The sequence below is a fragment of the Leuresthes tenuis genome, unplaced genomic scaffold (assembly GCF_036924035.1).
Source record: "Leuresthes tenuis unplaced genomic scaffold, fLeuTen1.0.hap1 SCAF_21, whole genome shotgun sequence".
Classification (NCBI taxonomy): domain Eukaryota; kingdom Metazoa; phylum Chordata; class Actinopteri; order Atheriniformes; family Atherinopsidae; genus Leuresthes; species Leuresthes tenuis.
The window spans coordinates 14,973,391-14,990,728 of record NW_027325375.1 but is presented as its reverse complement, the minus strand read 5'-3'; the positions used below and the strand labels follow the sequence as shown (position 1 = coordinate 14,990,728).

At 41.7% G+C, this 17,338-nt stretch overlaps 1 non-coding gene and 1 pseudogene across 1 annotated transcript; both read right to left on the bottom strand.

The window, feature by feature from the left end:
- Positions 1–2,789: 2,789 nt before the first annotated feature.
- On the bottom strand, positions 2,790–2,903 carry LOC140280657 (U5 spliceosomal RNA). Its single transcript, XR_011909593.1, has one exon. It is a non-coding gene; the product is annotated as a U5 spliceosomal RNA (small nuclear RNA).
- An 8,014-nt stretch (positions 2,904–10,917) lies between these two features.
- Positions 10,918–11,094, bottom strand: LOC140280566 (U2 spliceosomal RNA; annotated as a pseudogene).
- Positions 11,095–17,338: the final 6,244 nt, after the last annotated feature.

Here is a 17,338-nt window from a genome sequence, read left to right as displayed (position 1 = left end):
GGTGTTTCTGTCTCTAGCGTAATCAATGATGTCTCGAATCAGTACGAGGCTGTCGGTGAGTTGTCTCCCTGAGATGGCACAAGCTTGGTCTGGGTGAATTACCTCCTCTAAAACAGAGGACATCCGTGTCGCTAAAACCTTGCAAAAAAGTTTACAGTCAAAGTTTAAAAGTGTGATGGGCCTCCAATTCTGTAGGTCAGTCTTATCATTTTTTTTATAAAGTAGAGTCACTATTCCCACTCTAAAACTGTCAGGCAGTCGGTCGAGTTTTTCAAAATCTTTAAAAACATCTAAAATGTCTGATGATAAAAGGTCCCAATAGGTCAGATAGAATTCTGCAGGAAGCCCGTCTAAACCCGGAGCTCGACTTCTCTTAAAACCTGTTAGGCATTTTTTTAACTCTAAAGCAGTAAAATTCTGTGTCAAGTGTGCATTCTCTTTTACGGTTTTGTCAACGAATTTTAAGATTTCTGCCGATGTTTCCAAGTGCACTGGTTTCTCTTTGTACATGTTACTATAAAAGGTATGTACAGTTTCAATCATCTCTTGTGTGGATTTTGTTAAAAACCCATCTTCTCTTTTTAGATTTTGAATACACTCCTTTTTATTTTCTTAACTTTCTTTCTTTTTCACCTTCCTCAATTTCCTGCTCCCTGCTTCTTACAAAAATTCCTTTACTCTTTATTTCTGCTAAAACTGACATTTCCTTTTTGACATCTTTGATTTCTTCTTTAAAGTCTATGCCACACTGATTTAGTTTAAAGTAGCGCTGTAAGCGTTTATGTAGTCCCATCATACATCTATTCTCTTTCCTTTTTTTACGTTTACCTTGCTGTTTAAAAAAAGTCTGGGTCGTTTCCTTCACCATTTCCCACCATTGTGCATGTGTTTCGTAGAGGTCTTGAAGGGTCTGCCACTCTTTATAACATTCCCTGTACTGACTGACTATGATTTCATCCTCCAACAGGGAACAGTTGAGTTTCCACAGACCACTTCCTACCGTCACACCAGAAGGGGGTGAAAGGGTGCAGGAGAGCATAAGGTGGTCTGAAAAGAAAACAGGGGTTAATCTAACATCAGTGGGTGGGCAATCTCTAGTAAAGAAATAATCAATGCGAGAGGCTCTGGTGCCATCATGACTAAACCAGGTGAAGCCCTCCTCTCTGGGATGCATGGTTTTAAAACAGTCAGTAAGCTTAAAATCCCTGCATATGCCCTGAAGTAAAATCGAAGTCTTATCCACTTTAAAATCTACCCCTGCTCTTTTTCTATCTTTCCTGCTCAAGATACAGTTAAAATCCCCTCCTAGGAAAGGTACTTGCCCTAGCATGTAAAGCTGTATATCTTCTAAAAGGTCATACCTTTCATTTTTTCCATTGAAACCATAAATATTTAAGAGGTTAAAGTCTCTCCCCATAAAATTCAAGTGTGCTAAAAGTGCCCGTCCGTCTCTCACCACTGTGCTACCTTTCACCAGAACATGCGGATTTTTAATTAGAATGGCCACACCATCATTTTTATTTTGATTTGAGCCACTCCATATCGATAAATGGGGCCACATTTCCTCCCATTGTCTATGTTTTTTTTAAAAAGGTAGTCCACATTCTTGTATTAAAAACACATCTGATTTTATGGAGTCTAAGAAGGATAAAATACTCTGGGCTCTTGTCTTTGATTTCACACTTCTCACATTTAGTGTTGAGAAGGTGAGAACCATTAAAAGCATAAAGGAAAGTAGGTATGTCATTTTCGTTTTTCTAAGTTATCAAAACAAATTACACACAGGTTATTTCTTGGGAAACTAGCTCTTCCTTCATTTCTTTAGGTGAAAAGTGAGTAGGGTGATCTATATTTCCTTTTCGGACTCTCGGTGTTGGCCTCTGACGCAATGTTGCATTTAACTTTGAGTCCCTGGGGGTTGATTGCAGAGCTGAAGTTAAAAAGGAGACCTCATTTGGTGAGTCGGAGGGGAAGACTCTAGGTTCTTCCACTGAAGAACTGTCTGAAAGGGACCTAACCCTTCCCCTCTTCTCTGATACCACTGGGGAATCAGAGGCTCAGATGCCGTCCTCTTCGGCTGTTGACCTTCGGGGAGGTGAGTATCTTCACTAGACTCACCTGTCTGCTCTTCCTCCTCATTTAGCGTAGCTCCACCCTCTGCCTGTGAATTCTCACAGACTTCAACACTGAGTGGTGAGCCCTCTACAGGCCCCTCCCCTTTTTGCTCCTCACTTCCAATCCAAGCTTTTGGCGGGAAGTTTGAATTTATTGGGTCAACCTCTTCACTTTGTTCACCAACTGCCACCTTTGGTCCTTCTCTTTGTTGGCTTGACTGTGGCTTTACCGTCTTTAATTTGTTGGCAAAAGATTTAGGGCAATCTCTGAAGAGGTGATTTAATTCTCCACAGAGATTACATTTCCTGCCATTTGGACACTCTCCAAAAGTTTGCCCAATTTCTCTGCTCTTCCCACATAACACCTTGGTACAAGCCTCAACCAGGTGCCCATGCTCACCACACTTGCGGCAGAACTTGGGCTGCCCCTGGTAGTGGATGTAACCTCGGTTTTCAAGGTGGCCAGAGTGTCGCCCACCCGCTGCACTGAGCACTCTTCAGCCCTTTTAAATGGTATAACTTTGCACTCCCGCACGCTCCAGCAAGCACCATTCAAGCAACAACTTTGCACTCCAGCTTCGAACATCGGCACAGTCGCAACAAGTAAGGCGACTCTACTCAGAGAAGTCACTCTGCACAGTAAGAAGATTTCTTTTGCACAGACAGAAAGGGCTTCACCCGCAAAGGTAAAGCCTGCCAAAAATAGAAACAACTCATTAGTGCTGCTCTCCACAGAAATCTTTAGTAAAAGGCGAAAGACTTGTACGTTATGAAGAGAAACCAGAGTACGATTATCCGTCACTGCGGGAGCAGGGCATCAGGCTAGTTGGTATAGCCACCTTCCCCATGGTGAGCTTTGCTTGGTTGAGACGCTTGCTCCCCCCCCCCCCCCCCCCCCTTGCTCCTCGGCTGACCAACTAGGAACAATCGGGCCCTATTCGATGGCTGCCTTGTCTTTTACTCTGTGCAAAAGACAAGGCAGCAACAAAAACACCACGAGAATCCCGTATTGAGGCTTTGTTCTGATCGCTCATTCGGTGTCGCGTTTCTTTCAAGCAATTCTCCCGGTTAGCCCACACTCGGCTCGCTCCCATAGCCGTGTTAAAGTCTACTTCGCATTCACTCTCTTTTCTCAGCAGACTCTTGGGATTTTATCTATAAAATGAATTCCTTCACTCAAACTATGTTAAAACTGCTTCGTCCTTAATATTTACCATGTCTAGAAAGATTTAAACAAAAAAAACAACGTTGTACTTTGCAGTAAAAGAAAGAGCAAATCTAAAGTTTCAGGAATCCGAGAATAAGCTTACTTTCATGAGTTCTTCACGATTTCGGATTTTGCTATAAAATGAATTCCTTCACTCAAACTAAATTAAAACTGCTAAACCGCTAATCTGTTACATACAAGGCAGATGTCAAATTCACCGAAATAGGATCTAAGGGTATTTGGCCAATCGAGCTGTAGCAGCTTCGGTAAAAGAGTATAAGTTGAAGAGTTTGTGAATAAAGGTGTGCGCACACATAGTGTGCTGTACGAAAATAGGCAGGGAGCAATGCCGGCTGGGGTATATGTTCTTGTATGTTGTCTGACTGTTTGATTTGAATGTGTTGTGTAAGTGTCCTGTTGAATGTTACATGTTTGGGCTTTGACACGCTTCACTGTGGTTGTTAACTGTGTGGTGTGTCCTGAAATGTTATATGTTTGGGCTGTGTGACATGCTTAATGCTTGTCAGTAGCTACCCACTTATTCATATATAGCAACTGACAACATAAGAAGTCCGGACATACTTTGATAGTAGTTGTAGAAGTATCCTTATTGATAATAGATCACTAATTCATAGTGATAGAACAGTAGATGAACAGGTGCTTGCACATGTCTCACGAAAATAAAATGGGTGTATGATTGCTGACGGCAGAGCAATACTGCCAAACTTATGAGTTCTTGTGGCAAACTTGATTCAGTGTCTTGACGTGTATACGCTGTTTCGCTGACTTGATTGTCACAAGAAACAAAGTGTGTTTGATAAGATCCGACCATTTTATTACGGGAGGATCAGTATGTATGGATTCTGATGTGACTGATAAACCCATTCGTATCTTAAGCATAATCTAATACGTGAGACAACGCCCTGGCACACGATAAAAAAAAAAAAAGAGAGAGAGCGGTTTTGTGTCCCCACAGTCCATAATGTAGAAAAGAGAGAAAAAAGCCTTTCTGATTTGGTGTGTGTGCTCATAGTGCAGAGTGTAGAGAAAAGAAAGCCGTTTTGGTGTCACGGGTGTTGTGACTTACACACACACATTTCTAAATTGAGAAAGGAAATTATTTTAGAGGAAGCACTAGAGTTTAGATCCCACATTTGTTGATAGGCATTCATTTATTTCTTCACTTCTGATGAAGTTTCAACAATAAACAACAAACTTTGTATTATGAGAAAGAACTTCTTCAGCAATAAGCATCTCTCGACATATGACGAAATACAGATTTTGCTATAAAATTAATTCCTTCTATCAGCCTGACTTAAAACTGTTTGTCCTCCTTATTTATCCACTTCAAATCAAGTTTCAACAATTAAAAAAAAATTGTAGTTTGAGAAAGAACAACTTAATCTTCAGCAATCAGTATAAAAAGAGGTGCAAATGCCAACCATACATACCTAAAAGGTGGAGCGGAAGTATTCAGCTGCAAGTAGGTGTGAATGTTCAACCATAATTTGTAAAAAGCGGGTAAGAAAAGGTTCGAATGCCCGACTATATATTAACAAAAGCGGGAGGAGAGGTCTTCGGATGAGAGTGGGTGAGAATTTCCAACCATAATCTATAAAATACGGTGAAAAAAAATATGTGAATGCCTCATAGAACACTAAAAGCGGAAGTGTTCGGCTGCAAGAAGGTGTGAATGTCCGACTATATTTGGTGAAAAGCAGGTGAAGCAAGGTCTGAATGCCCAACCTTACATCATCAAAAGCGAGATCAGAGGTGTTTGGCTGCAAGAAGGCCATAGTTTGCCAAAAGCGGGTAAGGTGCGAATGACCGACTAAATATCAACAAAAGTGGGGGCGGAGGTCTTCGGATGCAAGTGGGTGTGAATATCCCACCATACAAGTATGGTGGAGAGGAAGCTGTGAATGGCCGACCATAGTAAAAGGCGGGTGAGAGAAGGTGCGAATGTCAAACCATACATAATCAAAACAGGGAGCGGAGGTGTTCTGCTGTAAGAAGGTGTGAATGTCCAACCATAGTTGGTAAAAAGCGGGTAAGAAAAGGTTAAAATACCCGACTGTACACAATCAATAGCGGGAGCGGAGTTGTTCGGCTACTAAAAGGTCTGAATGTCCAACCATAATTTGTAAAAACCGGGGAAGAAAAGGCTCGAAAGCCCGACTATACACCATCAAAAGTGGGAGCGGAGGTGTTCAGCTGCAAGACGGTCTGAATGTCCATCAATAATTGCTAGAAAACATGAAAGAAAATTTTCGAATATCAAACTGCACATGATCATAAGCGGGAGAGGAGGTGTTCAGCTGCAAGAAGGTGTGAATGTCTACCCATAATTACTGAACAATGGGTAAGAAAAGGTGCGAATGCCTAACCATACATCATCAAAAGAGGGAGCGGAGGTGTTCCGCTGTAAGACGGTGTGAATGTCCGACCATAGATGGTAAAAAGCGGGTAAGAAAAGGTTAAATTACCCAACTGTACACAATCAAAAGAGGGAGCGGAGTTGTTCAGCTAAGAGAAGGTGTGAAAGTCCGACCTTGGTTTGTAAAAAGCGGGTAAGAAAAGGTTCGTATGCCCGAATATACACCATCAAAAGCGGAAGCGGAGGTGTTCGGCTGCAAGATATTGTGAACGTCCGACCAAAGTTTGTAAAAAGCAGTTAAGAAAAGGTTCGAATATCTAACCAAACATAAGAATGAGTCTTTTCCGCTGTAGAATGCCCGACTATAGACCATCAAATGCGGGAGCGGAGGTGTTCGGCTCTGAGTAGGTGTGAACGTCCGACCATAATTGCTGAAGAATGTGTTAGAAAAGGTAAGAATGCTGGACCATACATCATCAAAAGCGGTAGAGGTGGTGTTCGGCTGCAAAAAGGTGTGACTGTTCGACTAAAGTTTGTAAAAAGTGGGTAAGACAAGGTGCGAATGCCTGACAATGTATGATCAAAAGCGGGAGCGGAGGTGTTCAGCTGCAAGAAGGTCTACATGTCCATCAATAATTGCTAGAAAACATGAAAGAAACTTTTCGAAAATCAAACCGCACATGATCATAAGTGGGATAGGAGGTGTTCAGTTGCGAGGTGTGAATGTCCACCCATAACTCCTGAAAAATGGGCAAAAAAAAGGTGTGAATGCCCAACCATACATCATCAAAAGCAGGAGTGGAAGTGTTCGGCTACAAGAAGGTGTGAACGTCCAACCAAAATATGTAAAAAGAAGTGAAGAAAAGGTTCGAATATCCAACCAAACATAATCAAAAGCGGGAGCAGAGCTGTTCGACTGCAAGTAGGAGTGAATGTCAGATCATAATTTGCAAAAAGCTGATGAGAAAGGGTGAGAATGCCCGACTATACATCATCAAATGCGGGAGCGGAGTTGTTCGGCTGTGAGTAGGTGTGAATCTCCGACCATAATTGCTGAAAAATGTGTTAGAAAAGGTAAAAATGCCGGTCCATACATCATCAAAAGCGAGAGAGGTTGTGTTCGGCTGCAAGTAGGTGTGAATGTCCAGCCATAATTACTCACAAACGGGTAAGAAAAGGTAGTATTGCCAGACCATATATCATCAAAACAGGGAGCGGAGGTGGTTCAGCTGCAAGAAGGTTTGAATGTCAAACTAAAGTTCAAATATATTAACAAAAGCGGGAGGAGAGGTCTTCGGATGAAAGTGGTTGAAAATTTCCAACCATAATGTATAAAATGCGGTGAAAAAAAAGGTGTGATAGAACACTAAAAGGTGGAGCGGAAGTGTTCGGCTGCAAGAAGGTGTGAATGTCCGACTATATTTGGTGAAAAGCAGGTGAAGCAAGGTCTGAATGCCCAACCTTACATCATCAAAAGCAAGATCAGAGTTGTTTGGCTGCAAGAAGGCCATAGTTTGCCAAAAGCGGGTAAGGTGCGAATGTCCGACTAAATATCAACAAAATTTGGGGCGGAGGTTTTCGGATGCAAGTGGGTGTGAATATCCCACCATACAAGTATGGTGGAGAGGAAGCTGTGAATTGCCGACCATAGTTTGGAAAAAGCGGGTAAGAAAAGGTTTGAATGCCTGAACATACACCATCAAAAGAGGGAGCGGAGGTGTTCCGCTGTACGAAGGTGTGAATGTCCGACCATACTTGGTAAAAAGCGGGTAAGAAAAGGTTAAAATACCCGACTGTACACAATCAATAGCGGGAGCGGATGTGTTCGGCTACAAGAAGGTGTGACAGTCCGACCATGGTTTGTAAAAAGCGGGTATGAAAAAGGTGCGAATGTCCGACAATGTATGATCAAAAGAGAGAGCGGAGGTTTTCGGATACACGAAGGTTTGAATGTCCTACCATAGTTTGTAAATAGCGGGTAAGAAAAGGTTCGAATGCCCGACTATACACCATAAAAAGCGGGAGCGGAGGTGTTCCGCTGTAAGACGGTGTGAATGTCCGACCATAGTTGGTAAAAAGCGGGTAAGAAAAGGTTAAAATAGCCGACTGTACACAATCAATAGCGGGAGCGGAGTTGTTCGGCTACAAGAAGGTGTGAAAGTCCGACCATGGTTTGTAAAAAGCAGTTAAGAAAAGGTTCGAATATCAAACAAAACGCCATTCATCTGGCTGGCCAGCATCTTTAATCTTTTTAACAGGAATCAATGGAGTAAGCACAGGTGAATTTTCAAAAGGAACAATAACGCCTGTTTTCTGAAAAGATTGAAAAACAGGTTTAATCCCTTTAATTGCTTCAGGCTTAAAAGGGTATTGTTTTTTACATGGACAAAAGTCTGATTTAGGGGTGACAATTACTGGTTCACAGCCTTTTATCAACCCCACATCATATTTGCTCTTAGCCCAAAGATCATTGGGCACTTCAGCCAACATGGGTATCGAAGACAAATCTGTTTCAGATAAAAAACATGCTTCAAAATGTGATTCTGTGGTAGGAATTAAGTCCACAGTTCTTTGACAATGCATTGTACTCAAAAATGTTTTTTTGTATGCTGACAATCGTTCAGAAAACATCAAATTTGGATCAGCAGGTGAAACGGTCCACTCCATTTCTTTCTGACATGTAGCAACAAACTCTCCCACACCTTGTCACTGCCTGTGTGTACGTTTGGCCAAGGAAATGTGAGGGCGAGTACCACAAACATTAAAAAAATCGAAGTGCTCTGGAGTGAGCGACACAGCCAATAAAGTAGGCGCACATATTTTTTCACTTCTTCTCATAGTCATTGTCAGGCCCCAAAGAAATGTGTGATGTGCAGTGCAAATCAGTAGATTGCATGAAATCAGAAAGGGGTGAAACTAACGCTTTTGCTTCTTCCACTAGTTGTTGTGAAAAAGGAGAGCTGGGAAGTTTCCACTCATAAGCATATGTAAGTGCCGATGAATCAAACTGCACTGCTGTGAAAACTTTGTCAGGCTGTAACATAACCTTAACACCCTCTGGTGTAGAAGTTAAAATAATGCCTAATTTACACATGAGATCACAGCCCATCAGGTTAATGGGACACAACTCTGATAACAAAAATGAGTGTTTGAAGGAGAGCTCATCAGGAGTGACAACACGCAATGGGCATTGTCATTTTCTCCTTCACAACCTGGCCTGATGCAGACATACAGTAAACGTGGTTTCCACTTAACTTTGGAGGACAATCAAACTCCCCTGACGTCACTACTGATGAACATAAGTTCCTATATTCTGAGAGAAATATCTTTGCTCTAGGACGGAAATAGCATGCAAAACTTTACTACGTGAATCACAGTCGGCAAGCGTTTCTTCACTACACAGAGCAGGAAAAATGTGTGAGTGTGTTTGTGCTATCACCCATTAGTGGAGGCTCCGCTGCCGCGTGACGTCCAGAACCTGCCTCCCACCCTCAGTCAGTCTTTTGCCCAATTTCATCACTTTTCAGCTGTGGACAGTCCTTCTTCCAGTGTCCAGTCTGGCCACAGTAAAAACAAATATTCGGATCATAGCTCTGGCGTGGCCCATTTCGACCTCCTCTCCCACACGTCCACGTCTTCGACTTCGGCCTCGTCCTCTGTTTACACCAACTGCGTAATACATGGTCATGGCTGCCAAATGCAGCTCCTTTTCACACTTGTCCCTTTTGGTTGTCTTACGCGTCTCAACTTGGTTCTGAGCATGGCGAGCATATCGGCGAACGTCAGCCAAACGAGGACCCTCACACCATCCCACGTAAATGTTTTTTACTTCAGTGGCGACATCTGGCATGAGGCCTTTAATTATTGCATCGCAAACTGTGGCCTTCTCTCAGCCAAACACCTCTGATCTCGCTTTTCATGATGTAAGGTTGGGCATTCAGACCTTGCTTCACCTGCTTTTCACCAAATATAGTCAGACATTCACACCTACTTGCAGCCGAACACCACCTCTCTAGCTTTTGATGAGGTATGGTCCGGCATTCTTACCGTTTCTAACACATTTTTCAGCAATTATGGTAGGACATTCACACCTTCTTGCAGCTGTACACCTCCTCTCCCACTTATGATCATGTGCGGATTGATTTTCGAAAATTTTCTTTCATGTTTTCTAGCAATTAATAATGGACATTTAGACCTTCTTGCAGCTGAACACCTCCGCTCCCGCTTTTGATCATACATTGTCAGGCATTCGCACCTTGTCTTACCCGCTTTTTACAAACTTTAGTCGAACATTCACACCTTTTTGCAGCCGAACACAGTTTTTTGCAGCCGAATTTGGTCATTCGAACCTTTTCATACCCACTTTTTACCAACTATGGTCGGACATTCACACCGTCTTACAACGGAACACCTCCGCTCCCTCTTTTGATGGTGTATGTTCGGGCATTCGAACCTTTTCTTACCCGCTTTTTACAAACTATGCTCGGACATTCAAACCTTCTTGTAGCCGAACACATCCACTCGTGCTTTTGATGATGTATGGTATGGCATTCGAACCTACTTGTTGCCCGCTTTTCATTAATTATGGGTGGACATTCACACCTTGTCGCAGCCAAACACCTCCGCTCCCTGGTTTGATCATGTATGGTTGGACATTCGCACCTTTTCTCACCCGCTTTTTGCAAACTATGGTCGGCCATTCACAGCTTCCTCTCCACCATACTTGTATGGTGGGATATTCACACCCACTTGCATCCGAAGACCTCCGCCCCCACTTTTGTTGATATTTAGTCGGTCATTCGCACCTTACCCGCTTTTGGCAAACTATGGCCTTCTTGCAGCCAAAAACCTCTGATCTCGCTTTTGATGATGTAAGGTTGGGCATTCAGACCTTGCTTCACCTGCTTTTCACCAAATATAGTCGGACATTCACACCTTCTTGCAGCCGAACACTTCCGCTCCACCTTTTAGTTTTCTATGGGGCATTCACACCTTTTTTTTCACCGCATTTTATAAAAACACCACGGGAACACCGTATTGAGGCTTTGTTCTGACCGCTCATTCGGTGTCGCGTTTCTTTCAAGCATTTCTCCTGGTTAGCCCGCACTCGGCTCGCTCCCAGAGCCGTGTTAAAGTCTGCTTCGCATTCACTCTCTTTTCTCAGCAGACTAAAAGAAACTTCCATCCTGCACCGCTGTTTGCTTTTTCACAACAGCAGAGGAGAGCGCACCGTTCCCAGCGGCACTGCAATACCGGGTCGATGCTTGGAGTGAACGGAGCAAGCTCCTTTTTCAACTCCTATTGATAAAAATCCATTTAATATGTAGTCCTTGCATAGACATATCACATATTAAACTGATAAGTACAGATGGATTATGTGCAATTATTAAAGAGAGTAGAGGACGATCTCTCTCGTTGGAAGTCCTTACCTATATCACTTATGGGGAGAGTTACAACCATTAAAATGATGATACTACCAAAAGTTAACTATTTGTTCTCAATGATCCCCATAAAACCACCTGCTACTTGGTTTAAGTCACTAGATTCATGCATCTCCAAATTTCTGTGGAAAAACAAACCACCACGTATTAGTTTAAAAACCCTACAGAAGACCAAGGACAGTGGTGGATTAGATTTACCTCATTTTCAGCACTATTCCTTAGCCAATAGGTTACAATATATATCAAAATGGTTTAAACCTTGTTGTTGTCACAGTTCCCAGAGACGTTGTAATCGTTGAGGATTCTATATTCACCCCCTCATTAGAGTCACGTGTTGCAGATTGATGACACTGAATCTTCTTCTCTGTTCATTGCTGGCATCATTCCCAGCATCGTAAGTGTTCGTGGCATTGTTAGCCTCTTCTTCTGGATCTTGATATCGAGCATCCTTTTGTATTTCTGGTTTGTAAGTCCTCTCTCTTCGTTCACCGGAGTCTTCGTCTCTTTGTCCTTTAGTTTGGTGATTTTTTCTTTTTTTGATGCCTTGACACAGTGTGACAGGTGATACCACGTGGGAGATCCTTTAACTTGGACTGCTGTCCCTGTGCTGCGAAATGGCTGTGCTGCTCAAATGGTCTCTCCTTCATCATATACACAGTTATTTATACATCACCTTCCACCATGAAGCGTTGTCCCTTTTTGTTTCTCTCTTTGTTCTTAAAATGCTGTTATGCATGTCTAAACCAATCCATTAAACTAGATCATTTTGGCAGTAAAGCGATCTACAATGTGCTTGGTCGCAAAGCTGCTCATCTGTGGTAAACAGCTCTTCAGAAAGGCATTCTTCAATTGATTTCACTAATTTTATGTAATAATTTTGTGATTTCCTACAAAACTACACTTCTTCTCCCATCTGTCTGAGTATTTAATATTGTCTGGGTCCCGTTAAAACATGTATTTTTCCCATCTAATTCCTTGTTTGCTTTAAAACAAGTATTCCCCATTTTCTATCCCTTCAGTAGCCAACCAGTTTGTATGGAGTACACTGGAGCAACTTGACTGATCAGTAAAACACTGCTTTTGTTGTCACCGCAAGGCTTCCCCCGTCGGTTGTTTCACTGAGACACTACTGAGTAACTACAACTCAACACAGTTTATACACATAACATTCATATACATACTAACAAACAAACAAACAATAATTTATCGCAATTTTCTCATCTCTGTTTGAACGTACACCCAGGTAAATATTCCTGTAGTCTTCTCATACCGACTATGGACCCATTCATTGTTTAACTTCACTGTTTTGCAAATCCTAATTGAATATTACACATTGACATTGAACTTTACTGGATAAGCAGGTCTTCATTGCATTCAGCAGCCTATATGTGAGCATTTATGTGTAAGCTGTTCTTCTTTGCATTTATACGCAGCAAGCAATTCTTCACTGCACATGCATATGTAAATAGTAAAACAATTCCAATGTGTTAGCGAAACCTTCTATATCACAGTGGTTTCTAAGGTCTATTTTAAGTTCTTTGCCATCAGTGAGATGACATTGTTTACAAAGTGTGTAAAATTATCACTGAAGATCTTTTCAGGAATTTCAAATCTAGAAATGAGTTATTTTACGCGTGATTTTGCTACTGAGAGTGCATCTGCTTGTGCACATGGAAATATTTCAGACCATTTGGTAAAAACCTCTGTTGTCACTGAGCAGAATCGTTTCCCTTAACATTAATTTAGTTCAATGAAATCTACACAATAATGAAATAATGAAATCCAAACAAATATGTTGAAAAAGATACACTGGCTTAGGGAATTATCTTCGTTTTGGTCTTAGATTGCCCTGTGGAATGTATTTTGCACATATTTGACCTGCTAGACAAAACTTTATTCATTTATTTATTCTAAAAAATATTTTTTTAATAATTAGTAAAACCATATGCTGTAAAAACCTGGTTCATTATTGCTTCCATCCCTCCTGTTGAGACATGACATGGTCCGTGGCTCAATACTGCAGCATATTTAAACAAATTCTTTGGCAGTATGGTTTTCCTTCCGGTCATTCATACGAGTCTATTGTAGATGGCAATTGAATAACATCTAATAATGCTAAAATATTTGTAGTTTATACATTTAGCTGTGGATGTCAACATACCTGTTTTTCCAATGCTGTCTTAACACATGTACAGTTGAGAAGGCATACTGACTGTCAGTGTAAACGTTAACAACCTTTTTGTTATTTAATTTACAAGCTTCAGTTAAAGCTACCAATTCGACTGCTTGAACAGAGTAATTTTTTGGTAGTGGTTGTTTTAAGAAAACTTCAGTTTCTGTTACTACTGCAAATCCTGTAGCATTTGTGCCATCAGGGTTTTTTTCCTTGATCTGTTGAATAAATATAGTTATTTCTGCATTTTCATAACGTATATCAGTTAAGTCTGGCCTGGGTAAAACACTGATGGTTATTTCTGACATGCAATCATGAGGCTTTCCATCTGTGGGGTAGGTAGCAGTGTGGATGGATTAAGTGTAGCACATCTCTCGACAACAAGGTGTGGCTGTGAAAGAAGAACTGTTATGTAGGAGAGATGTCTGGTAAAGATATTTTTGTTAAGTAACCATATCACAGCCACTGCATGAGGTACCTTAAGTGTTAATGGGTGAAATAACACCATTATTGTTGATGCCTGCACTGCCAATGGCTTCTGGCCATTGATTCAAAAGTACGATCTCGTCCCTTTTTCCCCCTTTCAGTGGACACTGGCCCCTAATTACCGCAATTCAGCAGGGGGTCTTTCATTAGGAGTACTGGACTCCCCCGTGCACGGTTTCAGCTCCGACCCTGGACAGCGGAAAAAACGTTGAGATCTGGTTTGAGGACCCAATTGTTGAGAAAAGTCTCTCAATGAGACTCAGAGTTGCTGGAGTCAGTTAATGCAAAGGTTTAATCTTGCAGCAAGTTCAAGAATGTGTGTGTGTATGGGTGTATGTGTGCGAACGTTTGTGTGTGTGAGAGTTTAAAGAACCTGTTATCCACAGGCAGGTCTTAACTAGTATGGCATGGGTCCAGCCTGTCTCATCTTTTTTGGAAGGTCCAGCGCTCGGCCGTAACCCTTCTGTCTGTTTGGACTCTCACATACATTCGGTTAATCATAGAAAAACGAGAACAAAACTTTTTAGCCCCTTAAATTCATAAAACAGACATGGTGCAGTTATTTCCATTCTAGAAAATAAGAGTAATCACCACCATTCCTATAAATTCTGGATATTCTAACAATCTGAATCTTTTTTAAATGTTCGATGAAGCCCTTTGCTGTTCTGTTTAGAGACTCAGCTGATCATAAACCAAGTTTTGCTCTTGAACCAAGCTTCTAAACTCTTCACCTTTTTCATTTCTCAGTTAGTATTCACTTTAAAACTGATTAAAAGAAAAATTAAATGAATGCCTATCAACAAATGTGGGATCTAAACTCTAGTGCTTCCTCTAAAATAATTTCCTTTCTCAATTCAGAAATGTGTGTGTGTAAGTCACAACACCCGTGACACCAAAACGGCTTTCTTTTCTCTCTTTTCTCTACACTCTGCACTGTGAGCACACACAACAAATCAGAAAGGCTTTTTTCTCTCTTTTCTACATTATGGACTGTGGGGACACAAAACCGCTCTCTCTTTTTTTTTTTTGATTGTGTGCCAGGGCGTTGTCTCACGTATTAGATTATGCTTAAGATACGAATGGGTTTATCAGTCACATCAGAATCCATACATACTGATCCTCCCGTAATAAAATGGTCGGATCTTATCAAACACACTTTGTTTCTTGTGACAAGTCAGCCAAACAGCGTATACACGTCAAGACACTGAATCAAGTTTGCCACAAGAACTCATAAGTTTGGCAGTATTGCTCTGCCGTCAGCAATCATACACCCATTTTATTTTCATGAGACATGTGCAGGCACCTGTTCATCTACTGTTCTATCACTATGAATTAGTTTATCTATTATCAATAAGGATACTTCTACAACTACTATCAAAGTATGTCCGGACTTCTTATGTTGTCAGTTGCTATATATGAATAAGCGGGTTGCTACTGAAAAGCATTAAGCATGTCACACAGCCCAAACATATAACATTTCAGGACACACCACACAGTTAACAACCACAGTGAAGCATGTCAAAGCCCAAACATGTAACATTCAACAGGACACTTACACAACACATTCAAATCAAACAGTCAGACAACATACAAGAACCTATACCCCAGCCGGCATTGCTCCCTGCCTATTTTCCTACAACTCACTATGTACACCTTTATTCACAAACTCTTCAACTTATACTCTTTTACCGAAGCTGCTACAGCTCGATTGGCCAAATACCCTTAGATCCTATTTCGGTGAATTTGACATCTGCCTTGTATGTAACAGATTAGCGGTTTAGCAGTTTTAATTTAGTTTGAGTGAAGGAATTCATTTTATAGCAAAATCCGAAATCGTGAAGAACTCATGGAAGTAAGCTTATTCTCGGATTCCTGAATCTTTAGATTTGCTCTTTCTTTTACTGCAAAGTACAATGTTGAGCAGCACTAATGAGTTGTTTCTATTTTTGGCAGGCTTTACCTTTGCGGATGAAGCCCTTTCTGTCTGTGCAAAAGAAATCTTGTTACTGTGCAGAGTGACTTCTCTGAGTAGAGTCGCATTACTTGTTGCGACTGTGCCGATGTTCGAAGCTGGAGTGCAAAGTTGTTGCTTGAATGATGCTCGCTGGAGCGTGCGGTAGTGTAAAGTTATACCATTTAAAAGGGCTGAAGAGTGCTCAGTGTAGCGGGTGGGCGGAGGTGCGGAATGCGAAGTAGACTTTCACACCTTCTTTTAGCCGAACAACTCCGCTCCCGCTATTGATTGTGTAGAGTCGGGTATTTTAACCTTTTCTTACCCGCGTTTTACCAACTATGGTCGGACATTCACACCTTCTTACAGCGGAACACCTCCGCTCCCTCTTTTGATGGTGTATGTTCTGGCATTCGAACCTTTTCTTACCCACTTTTTACAAACTATGCTCGGACATTCACACCTTGCAGCGAAACACCTCCGCTCCCTCTTTTGATTGTGTATGTTCGGGCATTCGAACCTTTTCTTACCCGCCTTTTACAAACTATGGTCGGACATTCAAACCTTCTTGTGGCCGAACACATCCACTTCTGCTTTTTATGATGTATAGTTGGGCATTCACACCTTTTCTTACCCATTTTTCAGTAATTATTGGTGGACATTCAGACCTTCTTGCAGCTGAACACCTCTGCTCCCGCTTTTGATGGTGTATAGTCGGGCTTTCGAGGCTTTTCTTCAACGGTGTTTACAAATTATGGTTGGAAATTCAGACCTTGCAGCCGAACACCTCCGCTCCCTCTTTTGATCATACATTGTCGGGCATTCGCACCTTGTCTTACCCGCGTTTTACAAACCATGGTCGGACTTTCAAACCTTCTTGTAGCCGAACAACTCCGCTCCCGCTATTGATTGTGTACAGTCGGGTATTTTAACCTTTTCTTACCCGCTTTTCACCAATTATGGTCGGACATTCACACCGTCTTACAGCGGAACACCTCCGCTCCCTCTTTTGATGGTGTATGTTCGGGCATTCGAACTTTTTCTTACCCACTTTTTACAAACTATGGTCGGACATTCAAACCTTCTTGTAGCATAACACATCCACTTCTTCTTTTGATGATGTATGGTTGGGTATTCGCACCTTTTCTTACCCATTTTTCAGGAATTATGGGTGGACATTCACACCTACTTGCAGTCGAACAGCTCTGCTCCCACTTTTGATTATGTTTGGTTGGATATTCGAAACTTTTCTTAACTGCTTTTTACAAACTTTGGTCGGACGTTCACACCTTCTTGCAGCCGCACACCTCCGCTTCCTCTTTTGATGGTATATATTCGGGCATTCGAACCTTTTCTTACCCGCTTTTTACCAACTATGGTCGGACATTCACACCGTCTTTCAGCGGAACACCTCCGCTCCCTCTTTTGATGGTGTATGTTCGGGCATTCGCACCTTTTCTTACCTGCTTTTTACAAACTTTGGTCGGACGTTCACACCTTCTTGCAGCCGAACACCTCTTCTCCCGCTTTTGATGATGAATGGTCCGGCATTCTTACCTTTTCTAACACATTTTTCAGCAATTATTGTT